Genomic DNA, 15,622 nt, shown 5'->3' with positions numbered 1-15,622 from the left:
TATATATAGATATAGATATATAGATATAGATATATATACATATATATCTATATCTATATATCTATCTTTTGGATCATAGGTTTTTTTTTTCCCCCCACCTCTTAGCACAATGAAAACATTGGGTATAGATAGGTTTATTTAATGCTGGAAATTCCCACTTGGTACAAAAATAGAATCAGTCTTTAAAAAAAAATTAGCTTATACAATTAATTTGTTTAGTAAATTAGCAACTATAATTAACAACAGAAAGCATTTAATAACCTCTGTGTCCAAAGTTCAGAATATAATCAGTGGAGATAATTAATTAGCTGAAGTCATCTGAAATACTTTGTAATTTGTTTTCCTCTAAATTTGATTTGACATTTATATTAAACCCAGATTATGAAAAAAAAATGTTTTTGATGCTACTTGGCATAACTTTGTACTACATTATGTGTTGCTGTAGAATTTACAAGATCAACATTTAGATGTCACCAGAGAGACATATATCCTTGTACTGTGATAGACATTATCAGGCACTCCCAAAGTAGCAGCAGCTATTTACATTGAACTTAAATAGACAACTATGGAAATGTCAAGAAGCATTACATTTTTAGAAGTTAGAAACATTGAGGAGAATTAGGCTTTTCGTTTTTAATTTGCATTCAAGTGACCAAAGAGTGTCTTCTGTGTGAGAATAACTTGTATGTGCAGAGCAAAGACCAAAGTAACCAGCAATCTTAAACCATGTACCACAAACTTGTAGTGTATCAGGAAATCAATTTAGGGGTCATTACTAGCCTTTCCCTGCCCCCATTTAATTTAAAAATAAAGAATAGAAAATATCAAACAGCATTATATACACTAGGGGAAAGAGTGGATTCACTTCATTTGAACTTAATGTTTCTATTATGAAAAATTTCAAGTGTATATGGACAGTAGAGAGAATAGTAGAATGAACCCACATATACCCATCCCCCAGATCCAAAAATTATTAAGATTTGGGCTGTATCCTCTTAATCTTATTTTGCTGATATATTTTATGAGACTGATTTTGCTGATATATTGTAAAGTGAATGTAGGACACGACTTCATTTCACTCCCAAATATTTTAGGATGTACTTTTAAAAAATGATAGACATTTTCTTATATTACCACAGTGTAATTGTTATCAATATTAATAAAATTAAGTTATTTAATATTATATAATATCCAGTCTCCAAAATAACAAAATACTCTACCCAATGGACTTTTAAAAAAATTTTTTTAATGTTCTTTTTTAAATTTATATTTATTCTAATTATTATTATTTAATTTACATCCAAGTCAGGTAGCATAAAGTAAAACATGATTTCAGGAGAATCCAGTGATTCATCCCCTACATAGAACACCCTTATCCCAACTTGTTGCTTATCCCAACAAGTGTCTTGCTTAATGCCCCTTACCCGTTTAGCCTATCCCTCCACCCACAACCTCTCCAGCAACCCTCAGTTTGTTCTCTATATTTAAGAGTCTCTTATTTTTTGTCCCCTCCTTGTTTTTATATTATTTTTTCTTCCCCTCATCTGTTTTGTATCTTAAATTCCACATATGAGTGAAGTCATATGATATTTGTCTTTCTCTGACTAATTTCATTTAGCACAATATACTCTAGTTCCGTACGCGTTGTTGCAAATGGCAAGATTTCATTCTTTTTGATTGCTGACTAGTACTCCATTGTGTGTGTGTGTGTGTGTGTGTGTGTGTGTGTGTGTGTGTGTGTGTAGTGTGTATGTGTATATACACACACAATGGAATATATATATATATATATATATATATATATATATATGTATATATATACACACACACACACACCCCACATCTTTATCCATTCCTCTGTCGATGGACATTTGAGCTCTTTCCATACTTTGGCTATTGTCGATAGTGCTGCTGTAAATATTGGGGTGCATGTGTCCCTTTGAAACAATACACTTGTGTCCTTTGGGTAAATGCCTAGTAGTGCAATTGCTGGGTCATAGGGTAGTTCTATTTTTAATTTTTTGAGGAGCCTCCATACTGTTTTCCAGAGTGGCTGCACCAGTTTGCATTCCCACCACCAGTACAAAAGAGATTCTCTTTCTCTGAATCCTCACCAACATCTGTTGTTGCCTGAGTTGTTAATGTTAGCCATTCTGACAGGTGTGAGGTGGTATTTTATTGTGGTTTTAATTTGTATTTCCTTGATGATGAGTGATGTGGAGCATTTTTTTCATGTGTCGGTTGGCCATCTGGATGTCTTCTTGGGAAGGTGTCTGTTCATGTCTTTTGCCTATTTCTTCACTGGATTATTTGTTTTTTGGGGTGTTGAGTCTAATAAGTTTCTTTTTTTTTATATATGTAGGTTTTAGATACTAACTAACCCTTTATCTGATATGTCCTTTGCAAATATCTTCTCCAATTCCCTTGGTTGCCTTTTAGTTTTTCTGATTGTTTCTGTTGCCGTGCAGAAGCTTTTTATTTTGATGAGGTCCCAATAGTTCATTTTTCTTTTGTTTCCCTGGCCTCTGGAGACGAGTAAGAAGTTGTGGCCAAGGTCAAAGAGGTTTTTGCCTGCTTTCTCCTCTAGGATTTTGATGGCTTCCTGTCTTACATTTAGGTCTTTCATCCATTTTGAGCTTATTTTTGTGTATGGTGTAAGAAAGTGGTCCAGGTTCGTTTTTCTGCATGTCGCTGTCCAGTTTCCCCAACACCATTTGCTGAAGAGACTGTCTTTATTCCAGTGGATATTCTTTCCTGCTTTGCCAAAGATTAGTTGGCCATACGTTTGTGGGTGCATTTCTGGGTTCTCTATTCTCCACTGATCTAAGTGTCTGTTTTTGTGCCAGCATCACACTGTCTTGATTACAGCTTTGTAATACATCTTGAGGTCTGTAATTGTGATGCCTCCAGCTTTTGGTTTTCTTCTTCAGGATTGCTTTGGCTATTCAGGGTCTTTTCTGGTTCTATGGACTCTTTTTTTTTTTAAAGTTTATTTATTTTAAGAGAGAAAGAGTACATGCATGTGTGTGTGCATGCAAGCAGGGGAAGTGCGGAGAGAGAAGGAAGGAGAGAGAATCCTCAGCAGGCTCTGCACTGTTAGTACGAGCCTGATGCATGGCGGTGCATGTGGCTCAATCTCAGGAACCATGAGCTCATGACCTGAGCTGAAATTGAGCTGGATGTTTAACCAACTGAACCACCCAGGTGCCTCCCACGATGGACTGTTTTTTAAAAATAAATCATTTTACAGTTAGTTTATTTGAAACCTAAAACTTTTGTTTATGTATGTATATATCTGTGATGAAATCAATTTTTAAATGTAGATTCTAATTAAAAACATTGCTGAGGGCATTGACAAGTTTTTGTTGGGGACTCAGGAGCAAACTTTTCTTCTTGTAGACAGGTAGTTTGTATAGATGCGTGAAGATCCCATAATGTAAAAATTTTAGCCATCAATTGCTCATTTCTTCTAAGCAGAGCTACAGAAATGCTTTGACTTTTTTTTTTTATTTTCCCAACTGAAGTTTTATAATTTTCTTACTTTATGAATACACAAACCATTCATTCTAAAGAGGCTATTGGTGTAACTGTGGTACTTGAATAAGTAGTTTAGACTAGCGGAGATGTAGCCTCAGGTTTAAGAGTCTCTCCCCAAATAATGGATTTAGAACCTTGTTCACCACTAAAAACAAAAACAAAAAACCAAACATTATGTGGGGCAAGATGGCATGGTCAAATGTTTAGTTATGTGATACAGTTAAACTCCATCTTTCTTCAGGTTGACAAATTAGAGAATAGCATGATATAAAGTTTTCTTAGCAACTGTGTTCTCAAAGGTCCACTGAAACATCTGCTTTCTACCTTCTAGCTACAGGACCTTTGCATATGCTATTTCATTTGTCAAGAAGAAGTAACTTCTTTTTGTGGTTTATGCAACTTTATGCATTGCTGTTTCTCCTGGTTTTTTCTTTTCTTCCTTTCAATTTCAATCCCCCCTTCCCTAGCAAAGCCTTCCCTGGTCCCCTGTTTTTTTTTTTTATGTTGATTTATTTATTTTGAGAGAAAATCTCAAGCAGGCTCCAGGGTGTCAGCTCAGAATCCATGAGATCAGGACCTGAGCTAAAACCAAGAGTCAGACGCTTAACCACCTGAGCTACCCACCCACGAGCTCCTCCCCTGACCTTCTTAAGTTATATTCTGCCATAGAAGTTATTAGTGTTGTGATTTCACATTTCTCTCTTGTGGTAATTTACCTAGTATCTCTTTACTTGCCTAGTTTGTAAGCTCCACAAGAGTGGGGAGTATCCTTGCTTATCCTTGTAACCTTAGCACCTAAAACACTTGAACTCAGTAGAAATTTGATGATTGGATGACATGATGACTGAACTGAATGCTTTCACCATAAAGCGGTTAAATATTCAGGCTGAAAATGTTTTTATAATTAAGCATCCTTGTCTTTTTTTTTCAACTTAGGAGTTTTCCTGGAATTTTAAAGTAGTGGGGCATGGGTAATTCATTAGGTGCAAAGCCTGTCTCTGTTGTTTAAGATGTTTCAACTAATACAATGATTTTAGCAGGGCAACTTTTGTGAATTATGAGAGGGACTTTATAGGTAATGACTCTTTTGCAAGGCTATAAAAGAATTGAATGATTTGAGATACATTTAAAAATGTGTAGGGTCCATGAGACTTAGCCTGGCCCACAGGACTGTTCAGCTTGTTCTAGGCAGCCCCCTCTAGTCTCAATTTCTGCCACTTCTTGATTCATTCTTAATGCTCCAACAATATAGACCTATTTGTTTTTCAGATATGCCTATTTCATGATTTCTGGTTATTAGCTCTGTTCCAAACACCAGCCCTTATTTCCTTATACTTTAAAATTTATTTTTCCCAAGGCACCCAAGTGGCTCAGTCAGTTAAGCATCCAACTTTAGCTCAGGTCATGATATCACGGTTCGTGGGTTCAAGCCCCACATCGGGCTCTGGGCTGACAGTTTGGAGCCTGGAGCCTGCTTCAGATTCTGTGGCTCCCTCTCTCTCTGCCCCTCCCCTGCTCATGCTTTGTCTCTCAAAAATAAATAAACACTAAAAATATTTTCTAAACACATTTTTTCCCATACATTACCTGTGAGCTATTAAAGTGTTACCTATAAAGATAAGGTCCTCTTTGACAGTTAACTTGTTTCTATGGCCTCCAGCATACACACGCACATTGTCTCCTTGTAAGACCTACAGTAACACCGCATGCTCCTATTTTTAATAGAGATGATACGTTGAATAATTCCGCATATTGCCTTTTTCACTTAAAAGTGTGTCTCTGACAGGAGTCCAGAGTATTACATGTAGATATATCTTATGCCTGTTAACTAGTGTGTACTGTTCCTTTGTATGAACAGATGGTACACTTTTTATCCATTTCTCTACTGAGGCTATCCGTGTTGTTCCTAATTCTTGTAATACTACAACCCGGGCTTCAGTAAGCTTTCTTCTGTTTGCCTCATTGTCCGGCTGTGTGAATGTTTCCTTAGGATATGAAAGGAGATATTGGGTCTTAGGGTGTGTGAATTTGGGGGTCTTATAGATCCTATGGAACTGCCCTGCAGCGTGGCCTGCCCCTGTTGACACCCTCCCAGCAGCAGGTAAGAGGACATTTTCTCCTTAGCTTTACCAACACTGCATGATCTTAAATTTTAATTTTTTCGACCTGATTTCCTGATGCTTGTTATTGTTTCCTGATCATTTCTACCTGATTCTGATGAATGTCGTTGAAATTTGACATTATTTCTTCCCTTGAGTGGCTGTTGTCTTTTCTTTTCCGTGAATCTCTTGCCTCTGTCTGTCCTCTCTGGTTGCCTCTTGTTCAGGCCCTTGTTGACTGCTGTGTTTTCTTTGCTCTCACTGTTTGGGGCTATTTGCTGGGCTTTCTTTCTGTTTCTGAGCAGGGCTATACAGGTATTAACTTCTTTCTTTTTTAATTTTTTGCTTGTTTTAGAGAACATGAACTGGGGAGAGGGGTAGAGGGGAGAGAGAGAGAGAGAGAGAGAAACTTAAGCAGACCCTTCAGGGAGGAGCCCAGCACAGGACTTAATCTCATGACCCTGCCAATAAGACCTGAGCCGAAATCAAGAGTCGGACGCTCAACCCACTGAGTCACCGAGGCGCCCCTCCCTCTCTTTTCATTTATTCAAACTACATTCATCAAGTGCCTGGTAGGTGCCAGGTAACGTGATAAGGGCTGATGATGTGGTGACAAGACAGAGTCTCTGCTGTCACAAGGCTTGCGTTTCAGTGGAAGAAATAGACATAGCAATAAGTGGTACGTAGTACAAAGTCATATACTATGAAGATAATGCAGGTAAGAGGATAGAAATTAGGAGACATGAGGAAGGGAGTGTATTTTAAAGAAAGTGGTCAGGGAAGGCCTCTACACCAAAGTGAGATGTGAGCAGAGACCTGCATGAAATGAGGATGTGAAAAGCCTTTCAAGGAGATGCTTTAGCGAGTGCAAAAACACCACAGTAACAGGGAGGGATGGAAAGAAAGTTGGTGTGGCTAGAGTTCACAGGTCAAGGGGCAGAGTGCAGGAAATTATGTTGAAAAGGCAACCAGGGGGCGCCTGGGTGGCTCAGTGGGTTAAGCCTCTGACTTCGGCTCAGGTCATGATCTGACAGTTCGTGAGTTCAAGCCCCACATTGGGTTCTCTGCTGTCAGCATGGAGCCCGCTTCAGATCCTCTGTCTCTCTCTCTCTCTCTCTGCCCCTGCCCACCTGCCCTTCACCACCCCGTCCCCCCCCCCCCAACCTGGGTTCTGGCTCTCTCTCAAAATAAATAAATTAAATACCAAAAAAGGCAGCCAGAATCCAGATCATGAAAGACTTTGGAGGCCATGATAAAGAATGTTAATTTTATTTCCAGGGTAATGGAAAGCCTTGGAGTTTTGTGGGTGGGAGAGTATCATTTAGATTATTCTGGTTGGTCTCTAGTGAAAAGAATGACAAGTGCGGAAGCTAGAGAATCCTCAAGTAGCTATCGCTATAGTCCAGGCAAGGGTGTTCAGGCTCATGGTGATTGAGGTGGTGAGGAATAGGTGGGGGATATATTTTGAAGGTGGAGCCAGTATGACTTGTTGGTGGATTATATGTATGGTGGGTAAGGGGGTTGGGGAAGAGTTGGGTGATCTGAAGATTTTGACCTGTGCTATTGGAGAGGAAGTGAGGGCCCTTACAATGGATGGAGTAGACTGGGCAGAATAAGCGTGATGGGGAGAAATCCAGAGTTCCATTTTGGATATTTAAATTTGAGGTGCTTATTGGATATCCAAGTGTTGAGTGGGCATTCAGCTCAAGGGAGAAATCAGAACTGAGAATACATATTTGGGAATTTTCCCCTTTGGGGATCGTATTTAACACCATGGGCTGCTTGATATCAGTGAGGGAATAGTTGGAGAGAGGAATAAGGTCAAAGACTGAACCGAGGGTCACCCAAAGCTGAGGGTCAGGGACTTGGAAGAGAGCCAGTAGACAGGAGTTTTGAGGGCTCTGGAAACCAAATGAAGACTCAAGAGTGAGGGAGTGTGTCAGATGCTGTGGAATGATTGAGGAGGATGTGTATTTAGGACAAACATTGGACATAGTATGATAGAAGCATTGCTGAGCTCCACTGGAGCAGTCCCAGTGGCGAGAGTTGGAGAGAAAATCTGAGGTGAGAAAGTGATCGTGTAAATGAGGGGCATACACTTACATCCTACTGTAGCCAGAGCGCTGTCAGCATTGTCTCTCTGGGATCTTGAAGTTGAAAGTCTCTTGGCTAATTTCTACTCTTCTGTCAAAGATACTTAAGATGTAGAACTAGTTTCTTTGTCTCTCTCCTAAACTCTCCACATGGCTTCCTACCCTTCCCAGGCTGTGATAGATGGCCTACCTGGGTCTTTCTACTCTGCCTTTTAAATACGTGTTTGTTTATTTTGAGTGAGAGAGGGCACGTGTGGGGTAGGGGCAGAGAGTGAGGGGGAGAGAGAGAAGCTGTGTGCTCTTTAGAGCCTGACCTGGGGTTTGAACTCAGGAACCATGAGATCATGACCTGAGCCAAAATCAAGAGTAGGACACTTAACCGACTGAGCCACCGACATGCTTCTACTTTATCTGTATATATGGCTGACGGCTCACAGACAAGAGGCTCAGAGGCAGCCACATTGTTGATCTCCATAATTCCTAGCCTGTTCTGAATCTCAGGAGTAAATATTTGTTGAATCGTACCTCACTTCTTTTTTTTTTTTTTTAATTTTTAAATGTTTCTTTTTGAGAGAGAGAGTTTAAGTGGGGGAGTGGCAGAGAGAGACATGGAGACAGAGGATCGAAGCAGGCTCTAGGCTCTGAGCTGTCAGCATAGAACCCAATGTGGGGCTCAAACACATGAACCATGAGATCATGACCTGAGCTGAAGAGAGACTCTTAACCGACTGAGCCACCCAGGCACCCGTGCACCTTATTTCTGATTCAGTTTTAAATAGGAGAGTGAGATACAAGGAAGCTTTGCCATAATTAGAGGGGAGTCTGAATTTGAAGGGCATGTAGGGGAGTAAATAAATAAAATAAGTTCTATTAGATGAGCAAATGACTACATAATTGTGCAGAAACCGCGCCATTTCTCATGGTACGGGTATTGCCGATAATGGGCAGAACACTTCAAGGACCTGGTGTATGTATTTTTTAAAAACTTAATTTTGAATGAAGGTTAATACAAAAGTCTGCTCAGACCCTTTTACTAGTGAGTGACAATGATGTGAATTCCATTTTGGACTCAGCCTATTTAGTTTACGAAGTTAAAATATATGTTTTGTGAAAGCAGTGTTTCCTCTCAACCTAATTTTAACTGGTAATTGCTTCTCGATGGTTCCTCTGGAGAACCTGTCGGTGTGGTCCTGGAGACAGGGGAGAAGCAGAGAATAAGAATGCTGAGTCCCCAGGTATAAGAGTGGATCCCCTGGTGTGACTTTGACAGTCACTAATGTCATATGCTATGTCATATACTGCTTCCATTTCACTGTCTATAATTTGATGATTAATAGTATTTGTCTGTATTGTACTTTGCCCATAAGAGATGGTTTGTTATCACCAAGTATTAACCTTGCCTCCAGTGATGAGCAGGGTCCTCTGAGAAAAAAACAAACCGTTGATTTCCATATCCAGCTTCTTTTTATCTTGTACTGTAAGGAAACCAACGCCAAATTATTTCATCCGGCTAGCGGCCTCATGCTGTTGCATCTTTAATAAATGTTCTCATCAAATTTACTTTAATTAAGAATCTGGTCAAAATTCAAGTCCTAGTTTTAATATTCATAAAAAACTATTGAGCATCTGATATCTCCCAGCCATTGTGCTTGGACTTGGGATTTAAAAAAAAAAAACACCTTAAAAAATGTTTTTTAATGTTTATTTTTGAGAGAGAGAGAGTGCAACTGGGGGAGGGGCAGAGAGAGAGGGAGACAGAATCTGAAGCAAGTTCTAGGCTCTGAGCTGTCAGCATGGAGCCAGATGTGAGGCTCAAACTCATGAGCTGTGAGATGATGACCTCAGTAACTGACTGAACCATCCAGGTGCCCCTAAACACACACCTTAATACAACTCTAAGGACAAAACTGCATTCTACTCTGCTCTTGTAAGCTTTCACCTAACTTTTGAAGTATTCTGTTGGAAGTGAAGTATGGAAAGGTCAATTAACTATGTAACTTAAAAAATTTCCCCCAAATTTGGGGAGCCTTGGTGGCTCAGTCGGTTAAGCGTCCGATTTCGACTCGGGTCATGATCTTGTGGTCCGCGAGTTTGAGCCCCGCGTTGGGCTCTGTGCTGAAAGCTCAGAGCCTAGACTCCATTTGGATTCTGTGTCTCCCTCTCTCTCTGTCCCTCCCCTACTAGCACTCTGTCCCTCTCTCTCTCTCTTTCTCAAGAGAGAAAATTTCCCCCAAATCCAATAATTATAGTCTTCATTATTAAATATGAGACTAGATTTTTTTTAAAGTTTATTTTGAAAGAGTGTGAGAGGGGGAGGAACAGGGAGAGAAAGAAAGAGAAAGAAAATCCTAAGAGGATTCTGTGCTGCCAGCATGAAGACAGACACAGGGCTTGATCTCATGATCCTGGGATCATGACTTGAGCTGAAAGCAAGAATCAGATGTTTAACTGACTGAGCCACCCAGGCGCCCTGAGAGTGGATTTTTAAAAATGCTTATAAAGTTTATGATTCAGGGAATTACTAGGGCTCTTAGAAATCTTCTAGTTTAATGTTGTTTAGTAAAATATAATGCAAGTATCATTTGTCATTTGAATTTTCTAGTAGCTACTTTAGAAAAAGTAGACAGAAACAAATGAAGTTAATTTTAACAATATGTTTAATCCAATACATTTAATCTGATACATTGAAAAGAACATTTCTGTATGTGATCAGTACAAAAATTAAACTACTTTTGTTTCCTACTGTCTTTAAAATCCAGTGTGCATTTTACTCTTACAGCATATATCCATTTGGATGCTAAGTTTTACATTGAAAATACTTTGATCTCTACTTAGATTTCATAAAACTTACTTGAAAGAGTACATCCACATAGCCAGGTTGTTCCAAAGATACTTAAAAATTTTCCAGCAATCGAAATTAGATAAAAATTAAGTTTCTCAGTTAAGCTAGCTCCATGTTTTAAGTGCTCAGTAACCACATGAGGCTAGTAGCTGCCATTTTTAGACAGTGCAGATGGAAAACATTTCTATCATCATAAAAACATGAGACAACTTGAACTCACTGAGAAAACGGAGTGGCAGTAGCAGACCAGGGACTAGAACCTTGTTTGTAAGGAGTTTGATTGGCATTAAACCCTCTGCAATACCAACCTTCCAAAGACAGGCGGTCAAGTGGATTGGAATACATGGAGAAGTTTTCTAGGAGGAATGAACCCCCTTGTATATGTTGGGTTGTTACACATGAGATTTAAATAGCTTACACAGTGGAAGTGCTCCAGTGATGTTTAGTGAAGAATGTGTCAGTTGTGGCAACAGATACCTCACATAAAACTTAACCATTTTAATTAACCTTTGTTGAGTGTACATTTCAGTGGCACTAAGCACATCCACATTGTTGTAAAACCGTCATCACCATCCATCTCTGGAATTGACGTATCTTCCCAAACTGAAACTCTGTGTTCATTAAACTCGAACTCCCCGGCTCCTGGCCACCACCATTCTACTGTATGTCTCTATGAATTTTATTACGTCATATAAGCGGAATCATACAGTATTTGTCCTTCTCTCTCTGGCTTAATTGAATTAGCATAATGTCTTCAAGTCACCCATGTTGAGGCATGTGTCAGAGTTTTCTTTTTAAGGCTAGATAATATTTCATTGTATGTGTACACCACATTGTTTATTGAAATAAATTGACATAAACATTGTGTAAGTTTTATGTGTATAACATGTTGATTTGATAAATTTATATAGTCTAGTATGATTACCACCCTGCTTGAGCTAATACCTCTATCACCTCACATAATTATCATTGCCTTTTAATGTGAGAACATTTAAGATACTGTCTCTTAGCAGTTTTGAAGCATATAATACAATGTTGTTGACAGTAATCACTGTGTTGTGCATTAGATCCTCAGAACTTCCTTTCATTTCATTTTCAAGTTTTCAATCTTTAATAATATCTTCCCACCATTCTCCCTCCTGCACCCCAGGACCTGGTAACTACCATTCCACTGTTCCTGTGAGTTTGGCTTTTTTAGATTCTACACAGAAGTGATACCATACAATATTTACCTTGGGCTTCTCTCACTAAGCATAATGCCCTCAAGGTCTATCCATGTTGTCACAGATAGCAGGATATCTTTTTTTTTTTTTTTAGGGGTGAATAATTAATTAATTGTGTGTATGAATACATTCACATGGATATATACATGTGTACACATGCCCACACGTGTGTATGTGTATATGTGTATATAGATATACATATGTGTATATGTGTATATATAGCATGTATATGTGTATATATGTGTGTATGTATGTATACATATATCTATATACACACGCCACATTTTCTTTATCCATTCATCTGTTGATGGACACTTGGGTTGTTGGAATATCTTGGCTATTGTGAATAATGCTGCAGTGCACATGGGAGTGCAGATATCTTTTTGATAATGTTTTTTTCAGTTACTTTGGCCATATAATCAGAAGTAGGATTGCTTGATAGAAACTCCTTACTGTTTTCCAGTGGCAGAACCACCTTACATTCCCATGAACAGCGTACAGCGGTTCCCTTTTCTCCACATCCTCCCCAACATTTGCCACTGTTTGTCTTCTTAATGATAGCCTATCAGGCATGAGGTGATATCTCACTATGGGTTTGATTTGCGTTTCCTTTATGACTATTGATGTTAAGCACCTTTTCACGTACCTGTTGGCCACATGGATGTCTTCTCTGAGAAAATGTCTATTCAATTTTTCTGCCCATTTTAGAATCAAATTGCCTTTGTTGTTGTTGGTGGTGGTGTCATTGAGTTGTATGAATTTTTTATGTATTTTGGATGTTAACCTTTCAACCAGTATGTGGTTTGCAAATATTTTCTTCCATTCTATATGTTGCCTTTTTGTTTCATTTGCCGTGCAGAAGCTTTTTAGTTTGGTGTAGTCCCACTTGTTGAGTATTGTATTTCTTTTGCTTTTGGTGTCATATCCGAAAAAAAAAATTGTTGCTGAGACTAATGTCAGGAAGCTTTTTCTCTGTGGTTTTTTTTCTAGGAGTTTTACTATGTCGGGTCTGATATTTAAGTCTTTAATCCATTTTAAGTAAATTTTTGTGAGTGGTGTAAGATTGGGGTTCAATTTCATTTCTCTGCATATAGTTATTCACTTTTCCCAGCACCATTTGTTGAAGAGACCATCCTTTCCCTCTTGGGTTTTCTTGGCTCCATTGTTAAATGTTAGTTGACCCTAAATTTCGGAGTTTATTTCTGGGATGTCAGTTCTGTTCTATTGGTCCATGTGTCTATTTTTATGCCAATACCATACTGTTTTAATTACATAGGTTTTTTTTTTTATCAGGAAGTGTGATACCTCTGGTTTTGTTCTTTGTTAGGATCGTTTGGCTATTCATGGTCTTTTGTGGTTCCATTCAAATTTTAGGATTGTTTGTACTTCTCTGAAAAATGTCATTGGGACGTTGATAGAGATTGCTTTGAATCTGTAGATGGCTTTGAGCACTTTGGACATTTTAACAATATTCATTGTTCTAATCCATGAACATGGGATATCTTTCCATTTTTTTGTGTCTTCACTTTCTTCCATCAAAGTCCTGCAGTTTTTAGTGTTAAGATCTTTCACTTTGATCAAATTTATTCCTATTTGCTTATTTTTGATGCTGTTGTGAATGGGAAAATTTCTTTTTTTTAAAGATATGTCATTGTGACTATGCAGAAATGCAACGGAGTTTTGTATGTTGATTTAATATCCTGCAACGGGTTTTGGTTGAGCCCTTCGGATTTTCTCTAGAAGATCTTATCTACAAATAATGACATTTTTACTACTTCTTTTCCAATTTCGCTGCTTTCTATTTCTTTGTCTTGCCTACTTGCTCTAGCTAGGACTTGAGAGAGTGGGCATCCTTGTCTTGTTCCTGCTTTTAGGGGAAAAACTTTTAATCTTATCAAATATGATGTTCGTTGTGGGTTTGTCATATATGGCCCTTATTATGTTGAAGTATGTTTTTCTATACTTGGTTTGTTAAGGATTTTTATCATGAAAGGATGTTTTATTTGTAAAAAGCTTTTTTCTGCATCTAGTGAGGTGATAATATGGTTTATCTTTCATTCTATTAATGTGTATTACATTTATTGATTTGTGTGTATTGAATCATCTTTTCATCCCAGAATAAGTCCTTCTTGTTCATGGTGTATGATAATTTTCATATGTTGCTGAATTTGGTTTGCTAATAGTTTGTTGAGAATTTTTGCATCTATATTCATCAGGGATAGTGGTCTATAGTTTTCTTGTATATCTTTATTTGGCTTTGATATCAGGGTAATGCTGGCCCTGTAAAATAAATTTGGGAGAGTTCCCTTCTCTTAGACATTTGGGAAGAGTTTGAGAATGATTGATGTTAGTCTTTAATGTGTGATAGAATTCACCAGTGAATACATTTTAGAATAATGATTTAAATTCTTTAATGATTACTGATTAAGATTTTCTATTTCTTCGTGATTCAGTCTTGGTAGGTTGTATGTTTCTAGGAATTTATCCATTTCTTTTAGGTTATCCAATTTTTTGGCATAGAATTGCTCATAGTAATCTCTTATGAACCTGTGTATGTCTGTGGTATTAGTTGAGTTGTAGTGTCTCCTCTTTAATTTCTGATTGAGTTTTTTTCTTCATCTAGCCAAAATTTTGTTATCTTTCAGAAAAAAAAAAAACCCAAAACAAAAAACAGGTCTTATTTTCATTGATCTTTTCTATTGTTTGTCTGGTCTCTATTTCTGCTCTGATCTTTGTTATTTCCTTCCTTCTGCTAACTTTGGGCTTAGTTTGTTCTCTTTCTAGTTTTTGAGGTTAGATGGTTTACTTGAGATCTCTATATTAACATACTCATTTATCACTATAGCCCTCTAAGAATTGCTATTGCAGCATCCTATAAGTCTGGCTGTATTGTATATTTGTTTTTATTGTTTTGAGATGTTTTATGTTTCCCCTTTGATTTCTTCTTTGGCACACAGATTGTCCAGGAGTGTGTTGTTTAGTTTAGAGGTGATCATAAAATTTCCAGCTTTCCTTTTGTTGATTTCCAGTTTTGTCCCATTGTGGTCAGAAAAGATACTTGATATGATTTCCAATTTCTTAAATTTGTTATGACTTGTTTTGTGGCCTATCAAGTGATCTATCCTGGAGAATGTTCAGTGTGCACTTGAGGAGAATGTGTATTCTGCCCTTGGGTTTAATGTTCTATAAATGTCTGTTAGCCCCATTTGGTCTGATAAAGGATTCACGTCCAGTGTTGTCTTGTTGATTTTCTGTCTGGATGATCTATCCATTGGTGGAAGTGGGGTGTTGAAATTCCTACTATTATTGCTGTCTGTTTCTCTCTTCAGATTGGTTAGAGTATACTTAATATATTTAGGTGCTGTGATGTTGGGTGTATATATATTTAGGATATATTTTTTTGATGAATTGACCCCTTTATTATATAATGGCTTTTTTGTCTCTTGGTACTATTTTTGGATTCAAGTCTGTTTTGTTTGATGGAAGGATAGATCTTCCCCTTTCCTTTGTACGCCATATTTTGTTTATTCAATCAGTGGTGGACATTTGGATTCTTTCCACTTTTTGGCTATTGTGAATAATGCTGCTGTGAATATTGATGTAACAAATTATGTGTTGAAGTAGTGAGGGTTTTTTTCATTCTTTATTGCAAATCTATCTATTAAGCTTACACAGTATCCAAATTAATGGCAGTGAAAAACGTTGCCTCATTGGAAAACCTACCTCAAGATCTTTGAATGGGGGGACAAAGTCTTCTAGTCCTATTTTCTAAGAAACTATGAAATGTGCTTTGTTTTCTTGCTTTGAGCAGATATTTTAGATGTTCAT

The sequence above is a fragment of the Panthera tigris genome, chromosome A2 (genome assembly GCF_018350195.1).
Source record: "Panthera tigris isolate Pti1 chromosome A2, P.tigris_Pti1_mat1.1, whole genome shotgun sequence".
NCBI classification, from domain to species: domain Eukaryota; kingdom Metazoa; phylum Chordata; class Mammalia; order Carnivora; family Felidae; genus Panthera; species Panthera tigris.
This window is presented reverse-complemented; position numbering follows the sequence as displayed.